Genomic DNA, 25,422 nt, shown 5'->3' with positions numbered 1-25,422 from the left:
TTCCTAGCCATGCATGAATGAAAGCATATCACTCGCCTTTAGGTGTTTTTCTAATACATTGATATTTGCATCTTCCTTCCTAGCCTGCATGTTTGACTATCTTACAGGCTGCATGTAATAAGTATCACATCAGGGCCCTTCTTCTACTCAATTCACAACTGTTCTATCACGACATAGATAAGAAAGCTGCATCTGCTTTTGTTGTGTAGTGGTAATCAGGTTTACCTGACGTGTGAAAGCCCCATGCTTTGAAAGTACACAGTAACAAAGAAACCGATGACTTTTATAAAAAGGTGTCATGTGTGTCTCTTACTTTGCACAAAAAGTGCCAGAGATGACTTCATTTGCAGTCACTTGAAAAGTAGGGATTCTCCAATAAATGGTAAATGGTTGAAACAAATCTGAAGAAATGCATGACATACCTGTGTGTGTGTGTGTATGCATGTATGTATATATAGGGAGAGAGAGAGCGTCAATATAAACAGACTTTATTTCAATCAAGCTGTCTTTTCTATCCTTCAGGAGCAGAATGTTCTGATCATCAGCGCTCCAGAATGTAGTGTTTTCTTGGCAAGCATCACATATTGTGATGTGTTAGCTAAAAGTTCCATATCCTAGAGACTGATATATTCCTCTGTACTTGTACCTTGGGGATTCATCAAAACCTGGCATCATAAGCAGCTTTCTACTGCCACAGACTGGACAGCGAAACAATTTAAAATATCCCAGAAAAAGAAAATAAGCATGCTTAATCAGAGCTTTCTGGACAGGAAGGACATTTGAGCAAGTGAGGAATAAGCACTGCTTTTGTTAATTTGCATAGGCAGAATAGAGACTTCTGGGAAAAGGCCGAAATTACAGTCACAGAAAATGGCTGCATCTATAGAGAACGCTAAGAAGTGTTGGCAGCTTTTCCTCTGACCCTGGCCACTTTTACAAGCAATCCTATGATAGTCAGCAGGACCCACCCTAAAAAGGAAGGGGCATCCACTTGGACCCTTTCCACCTTTTCTAAATCTCGCCTGATCGAGCCCTGATCGAGCCGATAAGCACATGTCATTCTCATTTCAGAAAGGTATTGGTTAGCTTGCTGCTAGCAGCTCAGTTATGTTATGATGTTAGAGGCTATGCAAGGAATGCTTTAGTCCAGCGATATGCAGTTTTTATTGCGCCTTGCATTCAGCAGGAAGATCTTTAGCTTGAATCTGTGGCCTAGGTATTCACCTTGGTATTTTTTTTGGCACAAAGTGAAGGAGTATTTGAGAGAAAATGCACAATGTGTTTCTTATGTTGTTATGAACAACTTGTTACTCTTTCTCATTAAGCTTCAGCCACTGCAGAAATATATAAATAAGGGCTGACTTCCTGTAAGACGTGTCCAAAGCTGGGACGGAATAAAAGGAGACACTTGTAAATGATAGTGCTATCGTTTGAGAAAGGGTAAGTTGAGACTGACTTTCATGCGTATTCACAGACCAAGCATCATAAAGATACCAGCATGATCTTCATTGCGGGCTTAGAGCCGGTATTAGCTTTTGAGAGGTAAGAGGATTTTGAGGGCTCGTTGGTCTAGGGGTATGATTCTCGCTTTGGGTGCGAGAGGTCCCAGGTTCAAATCCCAGACGAGCCCTTTTCTTGGTACTCTTTTCAAGTTGTTTTGAAGTTTGCGTTTCAAAACCAACATCAATTTTTTCTTTGCAGTAGTGGATAATTCTTTGCTAGAGTCTCATGCTTCAGCCCTGCCCAGTCTGAGCTAATACCAAACATCTGGTCTTGCATGGCATGTACGAGCGTTCAGCTAGGGATGTCGGGCAGGTTGCATGAAAGAAATCTAAAGCCAGAGGCCCATGGAATAGCCAGTTCGGAGCAGTTTCATTACAGAAAAATCAACTGTAGGTATCTGTTTCTGTAGTGTAGTGGTTATCACGTTCGCCTCACACGCGAAAGGTCCCCGGTTCGAAACCGGGCAGAAACAGTTGTTATATTGTGTTGGCTACAATGTTGATAGGTGCCGTTTTGCCATGGAATTGTCCAAGCCCTGAAGATTATTTCATGCAATCTCGTTCCAAGAAAGGGAATTCTCTCAAAACACTAAAGTAATCGGCGTGTGGATGTATCTGTTGGTTCTCAGACCTTGCTTTCAAAAGAGCCCTGCAATCGGTTCACTGCTCACCTAGAACAAGCATTAACATGGAGAATTGTTGGCACCAACAGGAATCTTATTTTAGTGGAGTGTTTCTGGCTTTGAGTGCAGAGGCCCTCGGCTCAATTCCAAGATGATCCTTCTCAGGGTGATGATACAAATGCATTGTCACCTTTACGTTTAATGTCAGAATCATTTATTTCCAGTTGGTGGTGTAAGAATGTTTGCAACAGTATGGCGATTTTTCCTAGCCATGCATGAATGAAAGCATATCACACGCCTTTAGGTGTTTTTCTAATACATTGATATTTGCATCTTCCTTCCTAGCCTGCATGTTTGACTATCTTACAGGCTGCATGTAATAAGTATCACATCAGGGCCCTTCTTCTACTCAATTCACAACTGTTCTATCACGACATAGATAAGAAAGCTGCATCTGCTTTTGTTGTGTAGTGGTAATCAGGTTTACCTGACGTGTGAAAGCCCCATGCTTTGAAAGTACACAGTAACAAAGAAACCGATGACTTTTATAAAAAGGTGTCATGTGCGTCTCTTACTTTGCACAAAAAGTGCCAGAGATGACTTCATTTGCAGTCACTTGAAAAGTAGGGATTCTCCAATAAATGGTAAATGGTTGAAACAAATCTGAAGAAATGCATGACATACCTGTGTGTGTGTGTGTACGCATGTATGTATATATAGGGAGAGAGAGAGCGTCAATATAAACAGACTTTATTTCAATCAAGCTGTCTTTTCTATCCTTCAGGAGCAGAATGTTCTGATCATCAGCGCTCCAGAATGTAGTGTTTTCTTGGCAAGCATCACATATTGTGATGTGTTAGCTAAAAGTTCCATATCCTAGAGACTGATATATTCCTCTGTACTTGTACCTTGGGGATTCATCAAAACCTGGCATCATAAGCAGCTTTCTACTGCCACAGACTGGACAGCGAAACAATTTAAAATATCCCAGAAAAAGAAAATAAGCATGCTTAATCAGAGCTTTCTGGACAGGAAGGACCTTTGAGCAAGTGAGGAATAAGCACTGCTTTTGTTAATTTGCATAGGCAGAATAGAGACTTCTGGGAAAAGGCCGAAATTACAGTCACAGAAAATGGCTGCATCTATAGAGAACGCTAAGAAGTGTTGGCAGCTTTTCCTCTGACCCTGACCACTTTTACAAGCAATCCTATGATAGTCAGCAGGACCCACCCTAAAAAGGAAGGGGCATCCACTTGGACCCTTTCCACCTTTTCTAAATCTCGCCTGATTGAGCACTGATTGAGCAGATAAGCACATGTCATTCTCATTTCAGAAAGGTATTGGTTAGCTTGCTGCTAGCAGCTCAGTTATGTTATGATGTTAGAGGCTATGCAAGGAATGCTTTAGTCCAGCGATATGCAGTTTTTATTGCGCCTTGCCTTCACCAGGAAGATCTTTAGCTTGAATCTGTGGCCTAGGTATTCACCTTGGTATTTCTTTTGGCACAAAGTGAAGGAGTATTTGAGAGAAAATGCACAATGTGTTTCTTATGTTGTTATGAACAACTTGTTACTCTTTCTCATTAAGCTTCAGCCACTGCAGAAATATATAAATAAGGGCTGACTTCCTGTAAGACGTGTCCAAAGCTGGGACGGAATAAAAGGAGACACTTGTAAATGATAGTGCTATCGTTTGAGAAAGGGTAAGTTGAGACTGACTTTCATGCGTATTCACAGACCAAGCATCATAAAGATACCAGCATGATCTTCATTGCGGGCTTAGAGCCGGTATTAGCTTTTGAGAGGTAAGAGGATTTTGAGGGCTCGTTGGTCTAGGGGTATGATTCTCGCTTTGGGTGCGAGAGGTCCCGGGTTCAAATCCCGGACGAGCCTTTTTCTTGGTACTCTTTTCAAGTTGGTTTGAAGTTTGCGTTTCAAAACCAACATCAATTTTTTCTTTGCAGTAGTGGATAATTCTTTGCTAGAGTCTCATGCTTCAGCCCTGCCCAGTCTGAGCTAATACCAAACATCTGGTCTTGCATGGCATGTACGAGCGTTCAGCTAGGGATGTCGGGCAGGTTGCATGAAAGAAATCTAAAGCCAGAGGCCCATGGAATAGCCAGTTCGGAGCAGTTTCATTACAGAAAAATCAACTGTAGGTATCTGTTTCTGTAGTGTAGTGGTTATCAAGTTCGCCTCACACGCGAAAGGTCCCCGGTTCGAAACCGGGCAGAAACAGTTGTTATATTGTGTTGGCTACAATGTTGATAGGTGCCGTTTTGCCATGGAATTGTCCAAGCCCTGAAGATTATTTCATACAATCTCGTTCCAAGAAAGGGAATTCTCTCAAAACACTAAAGTAATCGGCGTGTGGATGTATCTGTTGGTTCTCAGACCTTGCTTTCAAAAGAGCCCTGCAATCGGTTCACTGCTCACCTAGAACAAGCATTAACATGGAGAATTGTTGGCACCAACAGGAATCTTATTTTAGTGGAGTGTTTCTGGCTTTGAGTGCAGAGGCCCTCGGCTCAATTCCAAGATGATCCTTCTCAAGGTGATGATACAAATGCATTCTCACCTTTACGTTTAATGTCAGAATCATTTATTTCCAGTTGGTGGTGTAAGAATGTTTGCAACAGTATGGCGATTTTTCCTAGCCATGCATGAATGAAAGCATATCACTCGCCTTTAGGTGTTTTTCTAATACATTGATATTTGCATCTTCCTTCCTAGCCTGCATGTTTGACTATCTTACAGGCTGCATGTAATAAGTATCACATCAGGGCCCTTCTTCTATTCAATTCACAACTGTTCTATCACGACATAGATAAGAAAGCTGCATCTGCTTTTGTTGTGTAGTGGTAATCAGGTTTACCTGACGTGTGAAAGCCCCATGCTTTGAAAGTACACAGTAACAAAGAAACCGATGACTTTTATAATAAGGTGTCATGTGTGTCTCTTACTTTGCACAAAAAGTGCCAGAGATGACTTCATTTGCAGTCACTTGAAAAGTAGGGATTCTCCAATAAATGGTAAATGGTTGAAACAAATCTGAAGAAATGCATGACATACCTGTGTGTGTGTGTGTATGCATGTATGTATATATAGGGAGAGAGAGAGCGTCAATATAAACAGACTTTATTTCAATCAAGCTGTCTTTTCTATCCTTCAGGAGCAGAATGTTCTGATCATCAGCGCTCCAGAATGTAGTGTTTTCTTGGCAAGCATCACATATTGTGATGTGTTAGCTAAAAGTTCCATATCCTAGAGACTGATATATTCCTCTGTACTTGTACCTTGGGGATTCATCAAAACCTGGCATCATAAGCAGCTTTCTACTGCCACAGACTGGACAGCGAAACAATTTAAAATATCCCAGAAAAAGAAAATAAGCATGCTTAATCAGAGCTTTCTGGACAGGAAGGACCTTTGAGCAAGTGAGGAATAAGCACTGCTTTTGTTAATTTGCATAGGCAGAATAGAGACTTCTGGGAAAAGGCCGAAATTACAGTCACAGAAAATGGCTGCATCTATAGAGAACGCTAAGAAGTGTTGGCAGCTTTTCCTCTGACCCTGGCCACTTTTACAAGCAATCCTATGATAGTCAGCAGGACCCACCCTAAAAAGGAAGGGGCATCCACTTGGACCCTTTCCACCTTTTCTAAATCTCGCCTGATCGAGCCTAATTGAGCACTGATTGAGCAGATAAGCACATGTCATTCTCATTTCAGAAAGGTATTGGTTAGCTTGCTGCTAGCAGCTCAGTTATGTTATGATGTTAGAGGCTATGCAAGGAATGCTTTAGTCCAGCGATATGCAGTTTTTATTGCGCCTTGCATTCAGCAGGAAGATCTTTAGCTTGAATCTGTGGCCTAGGTATTCACCTTGGTATTTCTTTTGGCACAAAGTGAAGGAGTATTTAAGAGAAAATGCACAATGTGTTTCTTATGTTGTTATGAACAACTTGTTACTCTTTCTCATTAAGCTTCAGCCACTGAAGAAATATATAAATAAGGGCTGACTTCCTGTAAGACGTGTCCAAAGCTGGGACGGAATAAAAGGAGACACTTGTAAATGATAGTGCTATCGTTTGAGAAAGGGTAAGTTGAGACTGACTTTCATGCGTATTCACAGACCAAGCATCATAAAGATACCAGCATGATCTTCATTGCGGGCTTAGAGCCGGTATTAGCTTTTGAGAGGTAAGAGGATTTTGAGGGCTCGTTGGTCTAGGGGTATGATTCTCGCTTTGGGTGCGAGAGGTCCCGGGTTCAAATCCCGGACGAGCCCTTTTCTTGGTACTCTTTTCAAGTTGTTTTGAAGTTTGCGTTTCAAAACCAACATCAATTTTTTCTTTGCAGTAGTGGATAATTCTTTGCTAGAGTCTCATGCTTCAGCCCTGCCCAGTCTGAGCTAATACCAAACATCTGGTCTTGCATGGCATGTACGAGCGTTCAGCTAGGGATGTCGGGCAGGTTGCATGAAAGAAATCTAAAGCCAGAGGCCCATGGAATAGCCAGTTCAGAGCAGTTTCATTACAGAAAAATCAACTGTAGGTATCTGTTTCTGTAGTGTAGTGGTTATCACGTTTGCCTCACACGCGAAAGGTCCCCGGTTCGAAACCGGGCAGAAACAGTTGTTATATTGTGTTGGCTACAATGTTGATAGGTGCCGTTTTGCCATGGAATTGTCCAAGCCCTGAAGATTATTTCATGCAATCTCGTTCCAAGAAAGGGAATTCTCTCAAAACACTAAAGTAATCGGCGTGTGGATGTATCTGTTGGTTCTCAGACCTTGCTTTCAAAAGAGCCCTGCAATCGGTTCACTGCTCACCTAGAACAAGCATTAACATGGAGAATTGTTGGCACCAACAGGAATCTTATTTTAGTGGAGTGTTTCTGGCTTTGAGTGCAGAGGCCCTCGGCTCAATTCCAAGATGATCCTTCTCAAGGTGATGATACAAATGCATTGTCACCTTTACGTTTAATGTCAGAATCATTTATTTCCAGTTGGTGGTGTAAGAATGTTTGCAACAGTATGGCGATTTTTCCTAGCCATGCATGAATGAAAGCATATCACTCGCCTTTAGGTGTTTTTCTAATACATTGATATTTGCATCTTCCTTCCTAGCCTGCATGTTTGACTATCTTACAGGCTGCATGTAATAAGTATCACATCAGGGCCCTTCTTCTACTCAATTCACAACTGTTCTATCACGACATAGATAAGAAAGCTGCATCTGCTTTTGTTGTGTAGTGGTAATCAGGTTTACCTGACGTGTGAAAGCCCCATGCTTTGAAAGTACCAAGTAACAAAGAAACCGATGACTTTTATAAAAAGGTGTCATGTGTGTCTCTTACTTTGCACAAAAAGTGCCAGAGATGACTTCATTTGCAGTCACTTGAAAAGTAGGGATTCTCCAATAAATGGTAAATGGTTGAAACAAATCTGAAGAAATGCATGACATACCTGTGTGTGTGTGTGTACGCATGTATGTATATATAGGGAGAGAGAGAGCGTCAATATAAACAGACTTTATTTCAATCAAGCTGTCTTTTCTATCCTTCAGGAGCAGAATGTTCTGATCATCAGCGCTCCAGAATGTAGTGTTTTCTTGGCAAGCATCACATATTGTGATGTTTTAGCTAAAAGTTCCATATCCTAGAGACTGATATATTCCTCTGTACTTGTACCTTGGGGATTCATCAAAACCTGGCATCATAAGCAGCTTTCTACTGCCACAGACTGGACAGCGAAACAATTTAAAATATCCCAGAAAAAGAAAATAAGCATGCTTAATCAGAGCTTTCTGGACAGGAAGGACATTTGAGCAAGTGAGGAATAAGCACTGCTTTTGTTAATTTGCATAGGCAGAATAGAGACTTCTGGGAAAAGGCCGAAATTACAGTCACAGAAAATGGCTGCATCTATAGAGAACGCTAAGAAGTGTTGGCAGCTTTTCCTCTGACCCTGGCCACTTTTACAAGCAATCCTATGATAGTCAGCAGGACCCACCCTAAAAAGGAAGGGGCATCCACTTGGACCCTTTCCACCTTTTCTAAATCTCGCCTGATCGAGCCCTGATCGAGCCGATAAGCACATGTCATTCTCATTTCAGAAAGGTATTGGTTAGCTTGCTGCTAGCAGCTCAGTTATGTTATGATGTTAGAGGCTATGCAAGGAATGCTTTAGTCCAGCGATATGCAGTTTTTATTGCGCCTTGCATTCAGCAGGAAGATCTTTAGCTTGAATCTGTGGCCTAGGTATTCACCTTGGTATTTTTTTTGGCACAAAGTGAAGGAGTATTTGAGAGAAAATGCACAATGTGTTTCTTATGTTGTTATGAACAACTTGTTACTCTTTCTCATTAAGCTTCAGCCACTGCAGAAATATATAAATAAGGGCTGACTTCCTGTAAGACGTGTCCAAAGCTGGGACGGAATAAAAGGAGACACTTGTAAATGATAGTGCTATCGTTTGAGAAAGGGTAAGTTGAGACTGACTTTCATGCGTATTCACAGACCAAGCATCATAAAGATACCAGCATGATCTTCATTGCGGGCTTAGAGCCGGTATTAGCTTTTGAGAGGTAAGAGGATTTTGAGGGCTCGTTGGTCTAGGGGTATGATTCTCGCTTTGGGTGCGAGAGGTCCCAGGTTCAAATCCCGGACGAGCCCTTTTCTTGGTACTCTTTTCAAGTTGTTTTGAAGTTTGCGTTTCAAAACCAACATCAATTTTTTCTTTGCAGTAGTGGATAATTCTTTGCTAGAGTCTCATGCTTCAGCCCTGCCCAGTCTGAGCTAATACCAAACATCTGGTCTTGCATGGCATGTACGAGCGTTCAGCTAGGGATGTCGGGCAGGTTGCATGAAAGAAATCTAAAGCCAGAGGCCCATGGAATAGCCAGTTCGGAGCAGTTTCATTACAGAAAAATCAACTGTAGGTATCTGTTTCTGTAGTGTAGTGGTTATCACGTTCGCCTCACACGCGAAAGGTCCCCAGTTCGAAACCGGGCAGAAACAGTTGTTATATTGTGTTGGCTACAATGTTGATAGGTGCCGTTTTGCCATGGAATTGTCCAAGCCCTGAAGATTATTTCATGCAATCTCGTTCCAAGAAAGGGAATTCTCTCAAAACACTAAAGTAATCGGCGTGTGGATGTATCTGTTGGTTCTCAGACCTTGCTTTCAAAAGAGCCCTGCAATCGGTTCACTGCTCACCTAGAACAAGCATTAACATGGAGAATTGTTGGCACCAACAGGAATCTTATTTTAGTGGAGTGTTTCTGGCTTTGAGTGCAGAGGCCCTCGGCTCAATTCCAAGATGATCCTTCTCAGGGTGATGATACAAATGCATTGTCACCTTTACGTTTAATGTCAGAATCATTTATTTCCAGTTGGTGGTGTAAGAATGTTTGCAACAGTATGGCGATTTTTCCTAGCCATGCATGAATGAAAGCATATCACTCGCCTTTAGGTGTTTTTCTAATACATTGATATTTGCATCTTCCTTCCTAGCCTGCATGTTTGACTATCTTACAGGCTGCATGTAATAAGTATCACATCAGGGCCCTTCTTCTACTCAATTCACAACTGTTCTATCACGACATAGATAAGAAAGCTGCATCTGCTTTTGTTGTGTAGTGGTAATCAGGTTTACCTGACGTGTGAAAGCCCCATGCTTTGAAAGTACACAGTAACAAAGAAACCGATGACTTTTATAAAAAGGTGTCATGTGTGTCTCTTACTTTGCACAAAAAGTGCCAGAGATGACTTCATTTGCAGTCACTTGAAAAGTAGGGATTCTCCAATAAATGGTAAATGGTTGAAACAAATCTGAAGAAATGCATGACATACCTGTGTGTGTGTGTGTATGCATGTATGTATATATAGGGAGAGAGAGAGCGTCAATATAAACAGACTTTATTTCAATCAAGCTGTCTTTTCTATCCTTCAGGAGCAGAATGTTCTGATCATCAGCGCTCCAGAATGTAGTGTTTTCTTGGCAAGCATCACATATTGTGATGTGTTAGCTAAAAGTTCCATATCCTAGAGACTGATATATTCCTCTGTACTTGTACCTTGGGGATTCATCAAAACCTGGCATCATAAGCAGCTTTCTACTGCCACAGACTGGACAGCGAAACAATTTAAAATATCCCAGAAAAAGAAAATAAGCATGCTTAATCAGAGCTTTCTGGACAGGAAGGACATTTGAGCAAGTGAGGAATAAGCACTGCTTTTGTTAATTTGCATAGGCAGAATAGAGACTTCTGGGAAAAGGCCGAAATTACAGTCACAGAAAATGGCTGCATCTATAGAGAACGCTAAGAAGTGTTGGCAGCTTTTCCTCTGACCCTGGCCACTTTTACAAGCAATCCTATGATAGTCAGCAGGACCCACCCTAAAAAGGAAGGGGCATCCACTTGGACCCTTTCCACCTTTTCTAAATCTCGCCTGATCGAGCCCTGATCGAGCCGATAAGCACATGTCATTCTCATTTCAGAAAGGTATTGGTTAGCTTGCTGCTAGCAGCTCAGTTATGTTATGATGTTAGAGGCTATGCAAGGAATGCTTTAGTCCAGCGATATGCAGTTTTTATTGCGCCTTGCATTCAGCAGGAAGATCTTTAGCTTGAATCTGTGGCCTAGGTATTCACCTTGGTATTTTTTTTGGCACAAAGTGAAGGAGTATTTGAGAGAAAATGCACAATGTGTTTCTTATGTTGTTATGAACAACTTGTTACTCTTTCTCATTAAGCTTCAGCCACTGCAGAAATATATAAATAAGGGCTGACTTCCTGTAAGACGTGTCCAAAGCTGGGACGGAATAAAAGGAGACACTTGTAAATGATAGTGCTATCGTTTGAGAAAGGGTAAGTTGAGACTGACTTTCATGCGTATTCACAGACCAAGCATCATAAAGATACCAGCATGATCTTCATTGCGGGCTTAGAGCCGGTATTAGCTTTTGAGAGGTAAGAGGATTTTGAGGGCTCGTTGGTCTAGGGGTATGATTCTCGCTTTGGGTGCGAGAGGTCCCAGGTTCAAATCCCGGACGAGCCCTTTTCTTGGTACTCTTTTCAAGTTGTTTTGAAGTTTGCGTTTCAAAACCAACATCAATTTTTTCTTTGCAGTAGTGGATAATTCTTTGCTAGAGTCTCATGCTTCAGCCCTGCCCAGTCTGAGCTAATACCAAACATCTGGTCTTGCATGGCATGTACGAGCGTTCAGCTAGGGATGTCGGGCAGGTTGCATGAAAGAAATCTAAAGCCAGAGGCCCATGGAATAGCCAGTTCGGAGCAGTTTCATTACAGAAAAATCAACTGTAGGTATCTGTTTCTGTAGTGTAGTGGTTATCACGTTCGCCTCACACGCGAAAGGTCCCCGGTTCGAAACCGGGCAGAAACAGTTGTTATATTGTGTTGGCTACAATGTTGATAGGTGCCGTTTTGCCATGGAATTGTCCAAGCCCTGAAGATTATTTCATGCAATCTCGTTCCAAGAAAGGGAATTCTCTCTAAACACTAAAGTAATCGGCGTGTGGATGTATCTGTTGGTTCTCAGACCTTGCTTTCAAAAGAGCCCTGCAATCGGTTCACTGCTCACCTAGAACAAGCATTAACATGGAGAATTGTTGGCACCAACAGGAATCTTATTTTAGTGGAGTGTTTCTGGCTTTGAGTGCAGAGGCCCTCGGCTCAATTCCAAGATGATCCTTCTCAGGGTGATGATACAAATGCATTGTCACCTTTACGTTTAATGTCAGAATCATTCATTTCCAGTTGGTGGTGTAAGAATGTTTGCAACAGTATGGCGATTTTTCCTAGCCATGCATGAATGAAAGCATATCACTCGCCTTTAGGTGTTTTTCTAATACATTGATATTTGCATCTTCCTTCCTAGCCTGCATGTTTGACTATCTTACAGGCTGCATGTAATAAGTATCACATCAGGGCCCTTCTTCTACTCAATTCACAACTGTTCTATCACGACATAGATAAGAAAGCTGCATCTGCTTTTGTTGTGTAGTGGTAATCAGGTTTACCTGACGTGTGAAAGCCCCATGCTTTGAAAGTACACAGTAACAAAGAAACCGATGACTTTTATAAAAAGGTGTCATGTGTGTCTCTTACTTTGCACAAAAAGTGCCAGAGATGACTTCATTTGCAGTCACTTGAAAAGTAGGGATTCTCCAATAAATGGTAAATGGTTGAAACAAATCTGAAGAAATGCATGACATACCTGTGTGTGTGTGTGTATGCATGTATGTATATATAGGGAGAGAGAGAGCGTCAATATAAACAGACTTTATTTCAATCAAGCTGTCTTTTCTATCCTTCAGGAGCAGAATGTTCTGATCATCAGCGCTCCAGAATGTAGTGTTTTCTTGGCAAGCATCACATATTGTGATGTGTTAGCTAAAAGTTCCATATCCTAGAGACTGATATATTCCTCTGTACTTGTACCTTGGGGATTCATCAAAACCTGGCATCATAAGCAGCTTTCTACTGCCACAGACTGGACAGCGAAACAATTTAAAATATCCCAGAAAAAGAAAATAAGCATGCTTAATCAGAGCTTTCTGGACAGGAAGGACATTTGAGCAAGTGAGGAATAAGCACTGCTTTTGTTAATTTGCATAGGCAGAATAGAGACTTCTGGGAAAAGGCCGAAATTACAGTCACAGAAAATGGCTGCATCTATAGAGAACGCTAAGAAGTGTTGGCAGCTTTTCCTCTGACCCTGGCCACTTTTACAAGCAATCCTATGATAGTCAGCAGGACCCACCCTAAAAAGGAAGGGGCATCCACTTGGACCCTTTCCACCTTTTCTAAATCTCGCCTGATCGAGCCCTGATCGAGCCGATAAGCACATGTCATTCTCATTTCAGAAAGGTATTGGTTAGCTTGCTGCTAGCAGCTCAGTTATGTTATGATGTTAGAGGCTATGCAAGGAATGCTTTAGTCCAGCGATATGCAGTTTTTATTGCGCCTTGCATTCAGCAGGAAGATCTTTAGCTTGAATCTGTGGCCTAGGTATTCACCTTGGTATTTTTTTTGGCACAAAGTGAAGGAGTATTTGAGAGAAAATGCACAATGTGTTTCTTATGTTGTTATGAACAACTTGTTACTCTTTCTCATTAAGCTTCAGCCACTGCAGAAATATATAAATAAGGGCTGACTTCCTGTAAGACGTGTCCAAAGCTGGGACGGAATAAAAGGAGACACTTGTAAATGATAGTGCTATCGTTTGAGAAAGGGTAAGTTGAGACTGACTTTCATGCGTATTCACAGACCAAGCATCATAAAGATACCAGCATGATCTTCATTGCGGGCTTAGAGCCGGTATTAGCTTTTGAGAGGTAAGAGGATTTTGAGGGCTCGTTGGTCTAGGGGTATGATTCTCGCTTTGGGTGCGAGAGGTCCCAGGTTCAAATCCCAGACGAGCCCTTTTCTTGGTACTCTTTTCAAGTTGTTTTGAAGTTTGCGTTTCAAAACCAACATCAATTTTTTCTTTGCAGTAGTGGATAATTCTTTGCTAGAGTCTCATGCTTCAGCCCTGCCCAGTCTGAGCTAATACCAAACATCTGGTCTTGCATGGCATGTACGAGCGTTCAGCTAGGGATGTCGGGCAGGTTGCATGAAAGAAATCTAAAGCCAGAGGCCCATGGAATAGCCAGTTCGGAGCAGTTTCATTACAGAAAAATCAACTGTAGGTATCTGTTTCTGTAGTGTAGTGGTTATCACGTTCGCCTCACACGCGAAAGGTCCCCGGTTCGAAACCGGGCAGAAACAGTTGTTATATTGTGTTGGCTACAATGTTGATAGGTGCCGTTTTGCCATGGAATTGTCCAAGCCCTGAAGATTATTTCATGCAATCTCGTTCCAAGAAAGGGAATTCTCTCAAAACACTAAAGTAATCGGCGTGTGGATGTATCTGTTGGTTCTCAGACCTTGCTTTCAAAAGAGCCCTGCAATCGGTTCACTGCTCACCTAGAACAAGCATTAACATGGAGAATTGTTGGCACCAACAGGAATCTTATTTTAGTGGAGTGTTTCTGGCTTTGAGTGCAGAGGCCCTCGGCTCAATTCCAAGATGATCCTTCTCAGGGTGATGATACAAATGCATTGTCACCTTTACGTTTAATGTCAGAATCATTTATTTCCAGTTGGTGGTGTAAGAATGTTTGCAACAGTATGGCGATTTTTCCTAGCCATGCATGAATGAAAGCATATCACACGCCTTTAGGTGTTTTTCTAATACATTGATATTTGCATCTTCCTTCCTAGCCTGCATGTTTGACTATCTTACAGGCTGCATGTAATAAGTATCACATCAGGGCCCTTCTTCTACTCAATTCACAACTGTTCTATCACGACATAGATAAGAAAGCTGCATCTGCTTTTGTTGTGTAGTGGTAATCAGGTTTACCTGACGTGTGAAAGCCCCATGCTTTGAAAGTACACAGTAACAAAGAAACCGATGACTTTTATAAAAAGGTGTCATGTGTGTCTCTTACTTTGCACAAAAAGTGCCAGAGATGACTTCATTTGCAGTCACTTGAAAAGTAGGGATTCTCCAATAAATGGTAAATGGTTGAAACAAATCTGAAGAAATGCATGACATACCTGTGTGTGTGTGTGTATGCATGTATGTATATATAGGGAGAGAGAGAGCGTCAATATAAACAGACTTTATTTCAATCAAGCTGTCTTTTCTATCCTTCAGGAGCAGAATGTTCTGATCATCAGCGCTCCAGAATGTAGTGTTTTCTTGGCAAGCATCACATATTGTGATGTGTTAGCTAAAAGTTCCATATCCTAGAGACTGATATATTCCTCTGTACTTGTACCTTGGGGATTCATCAAAACCTGGCATCATAAGCAGCTTTCTACTGCCACAGACTGGACAGCGAAACAATTTAAAATATCCCAGAAAAAGAAAATAAGCATGCTTAATCAGAGCTTTCTGGACAGGAAGGACATTTGAGCAAGTGAGGAATAAGCACTGCTTTTGTTAATTTGCATAGGCAGAATAGAGACTTCTGGGAAAAGGCCGAAATTACAGTCACAGAAAATGGCTGCATCTATAGAGAATGCTAAGAAGTGTTGGCAGCTTTTCCTCTGACCCTGGCCACTTTTACAAGCAATCCTATGATAGTCAGCAGGACCCACCCTAAAAAGGAAGGGGCATCCACTTGGACCCTTTCCACCTTTTCTAAATCTCGCCTGATCGAGCCTGATTGAGCACTGATTGAGCAGATAAGCACATGTCATTCTCATTTCAGAAAGGTATTGGTTAGCTTGCTGCTAGCAGCTCAGTTATGTTATGATGTTAGAGGCTATGCAAGGAATGCTTTAGTCCAGCGATATGCAGTTTTTATTGCGCCTTGCATTCAGCAGGAAGATCTTTAGCTTGAATCTGTGGCCTAGGTATTCACCTTGGTATTTCTTTTGGCACAAAGTGAAGGAGTATTTGAGAGAAAATGCACAATGTGTTTCTTATGTTGTTATGAACAACTTGTTACTCTTTCTCATTAAGCTTCAGCCACTGAAGAAATATATAAATAAGGGCTGACTTCCTGTAAGACGTGTCCAAAGCTGGGACGGAATAAAAGGAGACACTTGTAAATGATAGTGCTATCGTTTGAGAAAGGGTAAGTTGAGACTGACTTTCATGCGTATTCACAGACCAAGCATCATAAAGATACCAGCATGATCTTCATTGCGGGCTTAGAGCCGGTATTAGCTTTTGAGAGGTAAGAGGATTTTGAGGGCTCGTTGGTCTAGGGGTATGATTCTCGCTTTGGGTGCGAGAGGTTCCAGGTTCAAATCCCGGACGAGCCCTTTTCTTGGTACTCTTTTCAAGTTGTTTTGAAGTTTGCGTTTCAAAACCAACATCAATTTTTTCTTTGCAGTAGTGGATAATTCTTTGCTAGAGTCTCATGCTTCAGCCCTGCCCAGTCTGAGCTAATACCAAACATCTGGTCTTGCATGGCATGTACGAGCGTTCAGCTAGGGATGTCGGGCAGGTTGCATGAAAGAAATCTAAAGCCAGAGGCCCATGGAATAGCCAGTTCGGAGCAGTTTCATTACAGAAAAATCAACTGTAGGTATCTGTTTCTGTAGTGTAGTGGTTATCAAGTTCGCCTCACACGCGAAAGGTCCCCGGTTCGAAACCGGGCAGAAACAGTTGTTATATTGTGTTGGCTACAATGTTGATAGGTGCCGTTTTGCCATGGAATTGTCCAAGCCCTGAAGATTATTTCATGCAATCTCGTTCCAAGAAAGGGAATTCTCTCAAAACACTAAAGTAATCGGCGTGTGGATGTATCTGTTGGTTCTCAGACCTTGCTTTCAAAAGAGCCCTGCAATCGGTTCACTGCTCACCTAGAACAAGCATTAACATGGAGAATTGTTGGCACCAACAGGAATCTTATTTTAGTGGAGTGTTTCTGGCTTTGAGTGCAGAGGCCCTCGGCTCAATTCCAAGATGATCCTTCTCAGGGTGATGATACAAATGCATTGTCACCTTTACGTTTAATGTCAGAATCATTTATTTCCAGTTGGTGGTGTAAGAATGTTTGCAACAGTATGGCGATTTTTCCTAGCCATGCATGAATGAAAGCATATCACTCGCCTTTAGGTGTTTTTCTAATACATTGATATTTGCATCTTCCTTCCTAGCCTGCATGTTTGACTATCTTACAGGCTGCATGTAATAAGTATCACATCAGGGCCCTTCTTCTACTCAATTCACAACTGTTCTATCACGACATAGATAAGAAAGCTGCATCTGCTTTTGTTGTGTAGTGGTAATCAGGTTTACCTGACGTGTGAAAGCCCCATGCTTTGAAAGTACACAGTAACAAAGAAACCGATGACTTTTATAAAAAGGTGTCATGTGCGTCTCTTACTTTGCACAAAAAGTGCCAGAGATGACTTCATTTGCAGTCACTTGAAAAGTAGGGATTCTCCAATAAATGGTAAATGGTTGAAACAAATCTGAAGAAATGCATGACATACCTGTGTGTGTGTGTGTACGCATGTATGTATATATAGGGAGAGAGAGAGCGTCAATATAAACAGACTTTATTTCAATCAAGCTGTCTTTTCTATCCTTCAGGAGCAGAATGTTCTGATCATCAGCGCTCCAGAATGTAGTGTTTTCTTGGCAAGCATCACATATTGTGATGTGTTAGCTAAAAGTTCCATATCCTAGAGACTGATATATTCCTCTGTACTTGTACCTTGGGGATTCATCAAAACCTGGCATCATAAGCAGCTTTCTACTGCCACAGACTGGACAGCGAAACAATTTAAAATATCCCAGAAAAAGAAAATAAGCATGCTTAATCAGAGCTTTCTGGACAGGAAGGACCTTTGAGCAAGTGAGGAATAAGCACTGCTTTTGTTAATTTGCATAGGCAGAATAGAGACTTCTGGGAAAAGGCCGAAATTACAGTCACAGAAAATGGCTGCATCTATAGAGAACGCTAAGAAGTGTTGGCAGCTTTTCCTCTGACCCTGACCACTTTTACAAGCAATCCTATGATAGTCAGCAGGACCCACCCTAAAAAGGAAGGGGCATCCACTTGGACCCTTTCCACCTTTTCTAAATCTCGCCTGATTGAGCACTGATTGAGCAGATAAGCACATGTCATTCTCATTTCAGAAAGGTATTGGTTAGCTTGCTGCTAGCAGCTCAGTTATGTTATGATGTTAGAGGCTATGCAAGGAATGCTTTAGTCCAGCGATATGCAGTTTTTATTGCGCCTTGCCTTCACCAGGAAGATCTTTAGCTTGAATCTGTGGCCTAGGTATTCACCTTGGTATTTCTTTTGGCACAAAGTGAAGGAGTATTTGAGAGAAAATGCACAATGTGTTTCTTATGTTGTTATGAACAACTTGTTACTCTTTCTCATTAAGCTTCAGCCACTGCAGAAATATATAAATAAGGGCTGACTTCCTGTAAGACGTGTCCAAAGCTGGGACGGAATAAAAGGAGACACTTGTAAATGATAGTGCTATCGTTTGAGAAAGGGTAAGTTGAGACTGACTTTCATGCGTATTCACAGACCAAGCATCATAAAGATACCAGCATGATCTTCATTGCGGGCTTAGAGCCGGTATTAGCTTTTGAGAGGTAAGAGGATTTTGAGGGCTCGTTGGTCTAGGGGTATGATTCTCGCTTTGTGTGCGAGAGGTCCCGGGTTCAAATCCCGGACGAGCCCTTTTCTTGGTACTCTTTTCAAGTTGTTTTGAAGTTTGCGTTTCAAAACCAACATCAATTTTTTCTTTGCAGTAGTGGATAATTCTTTGCTAGAGTCTCATGCTTCAGCCCTGCCCAGTCTGAGCTAATACCAAACATCTGGTCTTGCATGGCATGTACGAGCGTTCAGCTAGGGATGTCGGGCAGGTTGCATGAAAGAAATCTAAAGCCAGAGGCCCATGGAATAGCCAGTTCGGAGCAGTTTCATTACAGAAAAATCAACTGTAGGTATCTGTTTCTGTAGTGTAGTGGTTATCACGTTCGCCTCACACGCGAAAGGTCCCCGGTTCGAAACCGGGCAGAAACAGTTGTTATATTGTGTTGGCTACAATGTTGATAGGTGCCGTTTTGCCATGGAATTGTCCAAGCCCTGAAGATTATTTCATGCAATCTCGTTCCAAGAAAGGGAATTCTCTCAAAACACTAAAGTAATCGGCGTGTGGATGTATCTGTTGGTTCTCAGACCTTGCTTTCAAAAGAGCCCTGCAATCGGTTCACTGCTCACCTAGAACAAGCATTAACATGGAGAATTGTTGGCACCAACAGGAATCTTATTTTAGTGGAGTGTTTCTGGCTTTGAGTGCAGAGGCCCTCGGCTCAATTCCAAGATGATCCTTCTCAGGGTGATGATACAAATGCATTGTCACCTTTACGTTTAATGTCAGAATCATTTATTTCCAGTTGGTGGTGTAAGAATGTTTGCAACAGTATGGCGATTTTTCCTAGCCATGCATGAATGAAAGCATATCACACGCCTTTAGGTGTTTTTCTAATACATTGATATTTGCATCTTCCTTCCTAGCCTGCATGTTTGACTATCTTACAGGCTGCATGTAATAAGTATCACATCAGGGCCCTTCTTCTACTCAATTCACAACTGTTCTATCACGACATAGATAAGAAAGCTGCATCTGCTTTTGTTGTGTAGTGGTAATCAGGTTTACCTGACGTGTGAAAGCCCCATGCTTTGAAAGTACACAGTAACAAAGAAACCGATGACTTTTATAAAAAGGTGTCATGTGTGTCTCTTACTTTGCACAAAAAGTGCCAGAGATGACTTCATTTGCAGTCACTTGAAAAGTAGGGATTCTCCAATAAATGGTAAATGGTTGAAACAAATCTGAAGAAATGCATGACATACCTGTGTGTGTGTGTGCATGCATGTATGTATATATAGGGAGAGAGAGAGCGTCAATATAAACAGACTTTATTTCAATCAAGCTGTCTTTTCTATCCTTCAGGAGCAGAATGTTCTGATCATCAGCGCTCCAGAATGTAGTGTTTTCTTGGCAAGCATCACATATTGTGATGTGTTAGCTAAAAGTTCCATATCCTAGAGACTGATATATTCCTCTGTACTTGTACCTTGGGGATTCATCAAAACCTGGCATCATAAGCAGCTTTCTACTGCCACAGACTGGACAGCGAAACAATTTAAAATATCCCAGAAAAAGAAAATAAGCATGCTTAATCAGAGCTTTCTGGACAGGAAGGACATTTGAGCAAGTGAGGAATAAGCACTGCTTTTGTTAATTTGCATAGGCAGAATAGAGACTTCTGGGAAAAGGCCGAAATTACAGTCACAGAAAATGGCTGCATCTATAGAGAATGCTAAGAAGTGTTGGCAGCTTTTCCTCTGACCCTGGCCACTTTTACAAGCAATCCTATGATAGTCAGCAGGACCCACCCTAAAAAGGAAGGGGCATCCACTTGGACCCTTTCCACCTTTTCTAAATCTCGCCTGATCGAGCCTGATTGAGCACTGATTGAGCAGATAAGCACATGTCATTCTCATTTCAGAAAGGTATTGGTTAGCTTGCTGCTAGCAGCTCAGTTATGTTATGATGTTAGAGGCTATGCAAGGAATGCTTTAGTCCAGCGATATGCAGTTTTTATTGCGCCTTGCATTCAGCAGGAAGATCTTTAGCTTGAATCTGTGGCCTAGGTATTCACCTTGGTATTTCTTTTGGCACAAAGTGAAGGAGTATTTGAGAGAAAATGCACAATGTGTTTCTTATGTTGTTATGAACAACTTGTTACTCTTTCTCATTAAGCTTCAGCCACTGAAGAAATATATAAATAAGGGCTGACTTCCTGTAAGACGTGTCCAAAGCTGGGACGGAATAAAAGGAGACACTTGTAAATGATAGTGCTATCGTTTGAGAAAGGGTAAGTTGAGACTGACTTTCATGCGTATTCACAGACCAAGCATCATAAAGATACCAGCATGATCTTCATTGCGGGCTTAGAGCCGGTATTAGCTTTTGAGAGGTAAGAGGATTTTGAGGGCTCGTTGGTCTAGGGGTATGATTCTCGCTTTGGGTGCGAGAGGTTCCAGGTTCAAATCCCGGACGAGCCCTTTTCTTGGTACTCTTTTCAAGTTGTTTTGAAGTTTGCGTTTCAAAACCAACATCAATTTTTTCTTTGCAGTAGTGGATAATTCTTTGCTAGAGTCTCATGCTTCAGCCCTGCCCAGTCTGAGCTAATACCAAACATCTGGTCTTGCATGGCATGTACGAGCGTTCAGCTAGGGATGTCGGGCAGGTTGCATGAAAGAAATCTAAAGCCAGAGGCCCATGGAATAGCCAGTTCGGAGCAGTTTCATTACAGAAAAATCAACTGTAGGTATCTGTTTCTGTAGTGTAGTGGTTATCAAGTTCGCCTCACACGCGAAAGGTCCCCGGTTCGAAACCGGGCAGAAACAGTTGTTATATTGTGTTGGCTACAATGTTGATAGGTGCCGTTTTGCCATGGAATTGTCCAAGCCCTGAAGATTATTTCATGCAATCTCGTTCCAAGAAAGGGAATTCTCTCAAAACACTAAAGTAATCGGCGTGTGGATGTATCTGTTGGTTCTCAGACCTTGCTTTCAAAAGAGCCCTGCAATCGGTTCACTGCTCACCTAGAACAAGCATTAACATGGAGAATTGTTGGCACCAACAGGAATCTTATTTTAGTGGAGTGTTTCTGGCTTTGAGTGCAGAGGCCCTCGGCTCAATTCCAAGATGATCCTTCTCAGGGTGATGATACAAATGCATTGTCACCTTTACGTTTAATGTCAGAATCATTTATTTCCAGTTGGTGGTGTAAGAATGTTTGCAACAGTATGGCGATTTTTCCTAGCCATGCATGAATGAAAGCATATCACTCGCCTTTAGGTGTTTTTCTAATACATTGATATTTGCATCTTCCTTCCTAGCCTGCATGTTTGACTATCTTACAGGCTGCATGTAATAAGTATCACATCAGGGCCCTTCTTCTACTCAATTCACAACTGTTCTATCACGACATAGATAAGAAAGCTGCATCTGCTTTTGTTGTGTAGTGGTAATCAGGTTTACCTGACGTGTGAAAGCCCCATGCTTTGAAAGTACACAGTAACAAAGAAACCGATGACTTTTATAAAAAGGTGTCATGTGCGTCTCTTACTTTGCACAAAAAGTGCCAGAGATGACTTCATTTGCAGTCACTTGAAAAGTAGGGATTCTCCAATAAATGGTAAATGGTTGAAACAAATCTGAAGAAATGCATGACATACCTGTGTGTGTGTGTGTACGCATGTATGTATATATAGGGAGAGAGAGAGCGTCAATATAAACAGACTTTATTTCAATCAAGCTGTCTTTTCTATCCTTCAGGAGCAGAATGTTCTGATCATCAGCGCTCCAGAATGTAGTGTTTTCTTGGCAAGCATCACATATTGTGATGTGTTAGCTAAAAGTTCCATATCCTAGAGACTGATATATTCCTCTGTACTTGTACCTTGGGGATTCATCAAAACCTGGCATCATAAGCAGCTTTCTACTGCCACAGACTGGACAGCGAAACAATTTAAAATATCCCAGAAAAAGAAAATAAGCATGCTTAATCAGAGCTTTCTGGACAGGAAGGACCTTTGAGCAAGTGAGGAATAAGCACTGCTTTTGTTAATTTGCATAGGCAGAATAGAGACTTCTGGGAAAAGGCCGAAATTACAGTCACAGAAAATGGCTGCATCTATAGAGAACGCTAAGAAGTGTTGGCAGCTTTTCCTCTGACCCTGACCACTTTTACAAGCAATCCTATGATAGTCAGCAGGACCCACCCTAAAAAGGAAGGGGCATCCACTTGGACCCTTTCCACCTTTTCTAAATCTCGCCTGATTGAGCACTGATTGAGCAGATAAGCACATGTCATTCTCATTTCAGAAAGGTATTGGTTAGCTTGCTGCTAGCAGCTCAGTTATGTTATGATGTTAGAGGCTATGCAAGGAATGCTTTAGTCCAGCGATATGCAGTTTTTATTGCGCCTTGCCTTCACCAGGAAGATCTTTAGCTTGAATCTGTGGCCTAGGTATTCACCTTGGTATTTCTTTTGGCACAAAGTGAAGGAGTATTTGAGAGAAAATGCACAATGTGTTTCTTATGTTGTTATGAACAACTTGTTACTCTTTCTCATTAAGCTTCAGCCACTGCAGAAATATATAAATAAGGGCTGACTTCCTGTAAGACGTGTCCAAAGCTGGGACGGAATAAAAGGAGACACTTGTAAATGATAGTGCTATCGTTTGAGAAAGGGTAAGTTGAGACTGACTTTCATGCGTATTCACAGACCAAGCATCATAAAGATACCAGCATGATCTTCATTGCGGGCTTAGAGCCGGTATTAGCTTTTGAGAGGTAAGAGGATTTTGAGGGCTCGTTGGTCTAGGGGTATGATTCTCGCTTTGTGTGCGAGAGGTCCCGGGTTCAAATCCCGGACGAGCCCTTTTCTTGGTACTCTTTTCAAGTTGTTTTGAAGTTTGCGTTTCAAAACCAACATCAATTTTTTCTTTGCAGTAGTGGATAATTCTTTGCTAGAGTCTCATGCTTCAGCCCTGCCCAGTCTGAGCTAATACCAAACATCTGGTCTTGCATGGCATGTACGAGCGTTCAGCTAGGGATGTCGGGCAGGTTGCATGAAAGAAATCTAAAGCCAGAGGCCCATGGAATAGCCAGTTCGGAGCAGTTTCATTACAGAAAAATCAACTGTAGGTATCTGTTTCTGTAGTGTAGTGGTTATCAAGTTCGCCTCACACGCGAAAGGTCCCCGGTTCGAAACCGGGCAGAAACAGTTGTTATATTGTGTTGGCTACAATGTTGATAGGTGCCGTTTTGCCATGGAATTGTCCAAGCCCTGAAGATTATTTCATGCAATCTCGTTCCAAGAAAGGGAATTCTCTCAAAACACTAAAGTAATCGGCGTGTGGATGTATCTGTTGGTTCTCAGACCTTGCTTTCAAAAGAGCCCTGCAATCAGTTCACTGCTCACCTAGAACAAGCATTAACATGGAGAATTGTTGGCACCAACAGGAATCTTATTTTAGTGGAGTGTTTCTGGCTTTGAGTGCAGAGGCCCTCGGCTCAATTCCAAGATGATCCTTCTCAAGGTGATGATACAAATGCATTGTCACCTTTACGTTTAATGTCAGAATCATTTATTTCCAGTTGGTGGTGTAAGAATGTTTGCAACAGTATGGCGATTTTTCCTAGCCATGCATGAATGAAAGCATATCACTCGCCTTTAGGTGTTTTTCTAATACATTGATATTTGCATCTTCCTTCCTAGCCTGCATGTTTGACTATCTTACAGGCTGCATGTAATAAGTATCACATCAGGGCCCTTCTTCTACTCAATTCACAACTGTTCTATCACGACATAGATAAGAAAGCTGCATCTGCTTTTGTTGTGTAGTGGTAATCAGGTTTACCTGACGTGTGAAAGCCCCATGCTTTGAAAGTACACAGTAACAAAGAAACCGATGACTTTTATAATAAGGTGTCATGTGTGTCTCTTACTTTGCACAAAAAGTGCCAGAGATGACTTCATTTGCAGTCACTTGAAAAGTAGGGATTCTCCAATAAATGGTAAATGGTTGAAACAAATCTGAAGAAATGCATGACATACCTGTGTGTGTGTGTGTATGCATGTATGTATATATAGGGAGAGAGAGAGCGTCAATATAAACAGACTTTATTTCAATCAAGCTGTCTTTTCTATCCTTCAGGAGCAGAATGTTCTGATCATCAGCGCTCCAGAATGTAGTGTTTTCTTGGCAAGCATCACATATTGTGATGTGTTAGCTAAAAGTTCCATATCCTAGAGACTGATATATTCCTCTGTACTTGTACCTTGGGGATTCATCAAAACCGGGCATCATAAGCAGCTTTCTACTGCCACAGACTGGACAGCGAAACAATTTAAAATATCCCAGAAAAAGAAAATAAGCATGCTTAATCAGAGCTTTCTGGACAGGAAGGACATTTGAGCAAGTGAGGAATAAGCACTGCTTTTGTTAATTTGCATAGGCAGAATAGAGACTTCTGGGAAAAGGCCGAAATTACAGTCACAGAAAATGGCTGCATCTATAGAGAATGCTAAGAAGTGTTGGCAGCTTTTCCTCTGACCCTGGCCACTTTTACAAGCAATCCTATGATAGTCAGCAGGACCCACCCTAAAAAGGAAGGGGCATCCACTTGGACCCTTTCCACCTTTTCTAAATCTCGCCTGATCGAGCCTGATTGAGCACTGATTGAGCAGATAAGCACATGTCATTCTCATTTCAGAAAGGTATTGGTTAGCTTGCTGCTAGCAGCTCAGTTATGTTATGATGTTAGAGGCTATGCAAGGAATGCTTTAGTCCAGCGATATGCAGTTTTTATTGCGCCTTGCATTCAGCAGGAAGATCTTTAGCTTGAATCTGTGGCCTAGGTATTCACCTTGGTATTTCTTTTGGCACAAAGTGAAGGAGTATTTAAGAGAAAATGCACAATGTGTTTCTTATGTTGTTATGAACAACTTGTTACTCTTTCTCATTAAGCTTCAGCCACTGAAGAAATATATAAATAAGGGCTGACTTCCTGTAAGACGTGTCCAAAGCTGGGACGGAATAAAAGGAGACACTTGTAAATGATAGTGCTATCGTTTGAGAAAGGGTAAGTTGAGACTGACTTTCATGCGTATTCACAGACCAAGCATCATAAAGATACCAGCATGATCTTCATTGC

General features: G+C 41.7%; 7 non-coding genes across 7 annotated transcripts; all 7 read left to right on the top strand.

Annotated features, from left to right (window-relative positions):
- The first annotated feature begins 1,902 nt into the window (after positions 1–1,902).
- TRNAV-CAC (transfer RNA valine (anticodon CAC)) lies at positions 1,903–1,975 on the top strand. Its single transcript has one exon. It is a non-coding gene; the product is annotated as a tRNA-Val (tRNA).
- A 1,970-nt stretch (positions 1,976–3,945) lies between these two features.
- TRNAP-UGG (transfer RNA proline (anticodon UGG)) lies at positions 3,946–4,017 on the top strand. Its single transcript has one exon. It is a non-coding gene; the product is annotated as a tRNA-Pro (tRNA).
- Positions 4,018–6,342: 2,325 nt separating this feature from the next.
- TRNAP-UGG (transfer RNA proline (anticodon UGG)) lies at positions 6,343–6,414 on the top strand. The gene has a single exon. It is a non-coding gene; the product is annotated as a tRNA-Pro (tRNA).
- A 272-nt stretch (positions 6,415–6,686) lies between these two features.
- TRNAV-CAC (transfer RNA valine (anticodon CAC)) lies at positions 6,687–6,759 on the top strand. The gene has a single exon. It is a non-coding gene; the product is annotated as a tRNA-Val (tRNA).
- A 4,701-nt stretch (positions 6,760–11,460) lies between these two features.
- Positions 11,461–11,533, top strand: TRNAV-CAC (transfer RNA valine (anticodon CAC)). The gene has a single exon. It is a non-coding gene; the product is annotated as a tRNA-Val (tRNA).
- Positions 11,534–13,847: 2,314 nt separating this feature from the next.
- TRNAV-CAC (transfer RNA valine (anticodon CAC)) lies at positions 13,848–13,920 on the top strand. The gene has a single exon. It is a non-coding gene; the product is annotated as a tRNA-Val (tRNA).
- A 4,711-nt stretch (positions 13,921–18,631) lies between these two features.
- On the top strand, positions 18,632–18,704 carry TRNAV-CAC (transfer RNA valine (anticodon CAC)). Its single transcript has one exon. It is a non-coding gene; the product is annotated as a tRNA-Val (tRNA).
- The last annotated feature ends 6,718 nt before the right edge of the window (positions 18,705–25,422 follow it).

Source organism: Triturus cristatus, chromosome 8 (assembly GCF_964204655.1).
Source record: "Triturus cristatus chromosome 8, aTriCri1.1, whole genome shotgun sequence".
Classification (NCBI taxonomy): Eukaryota; Metazoa; Chordata; class Amphibia; order Caudata; family Salamandridae; genus Triturus; species Triturus cristatus.
Note: the sequence above shows the minus strand (reverse complement) of the source record. Positions and strands in the feature narration are given on the sequence as shown.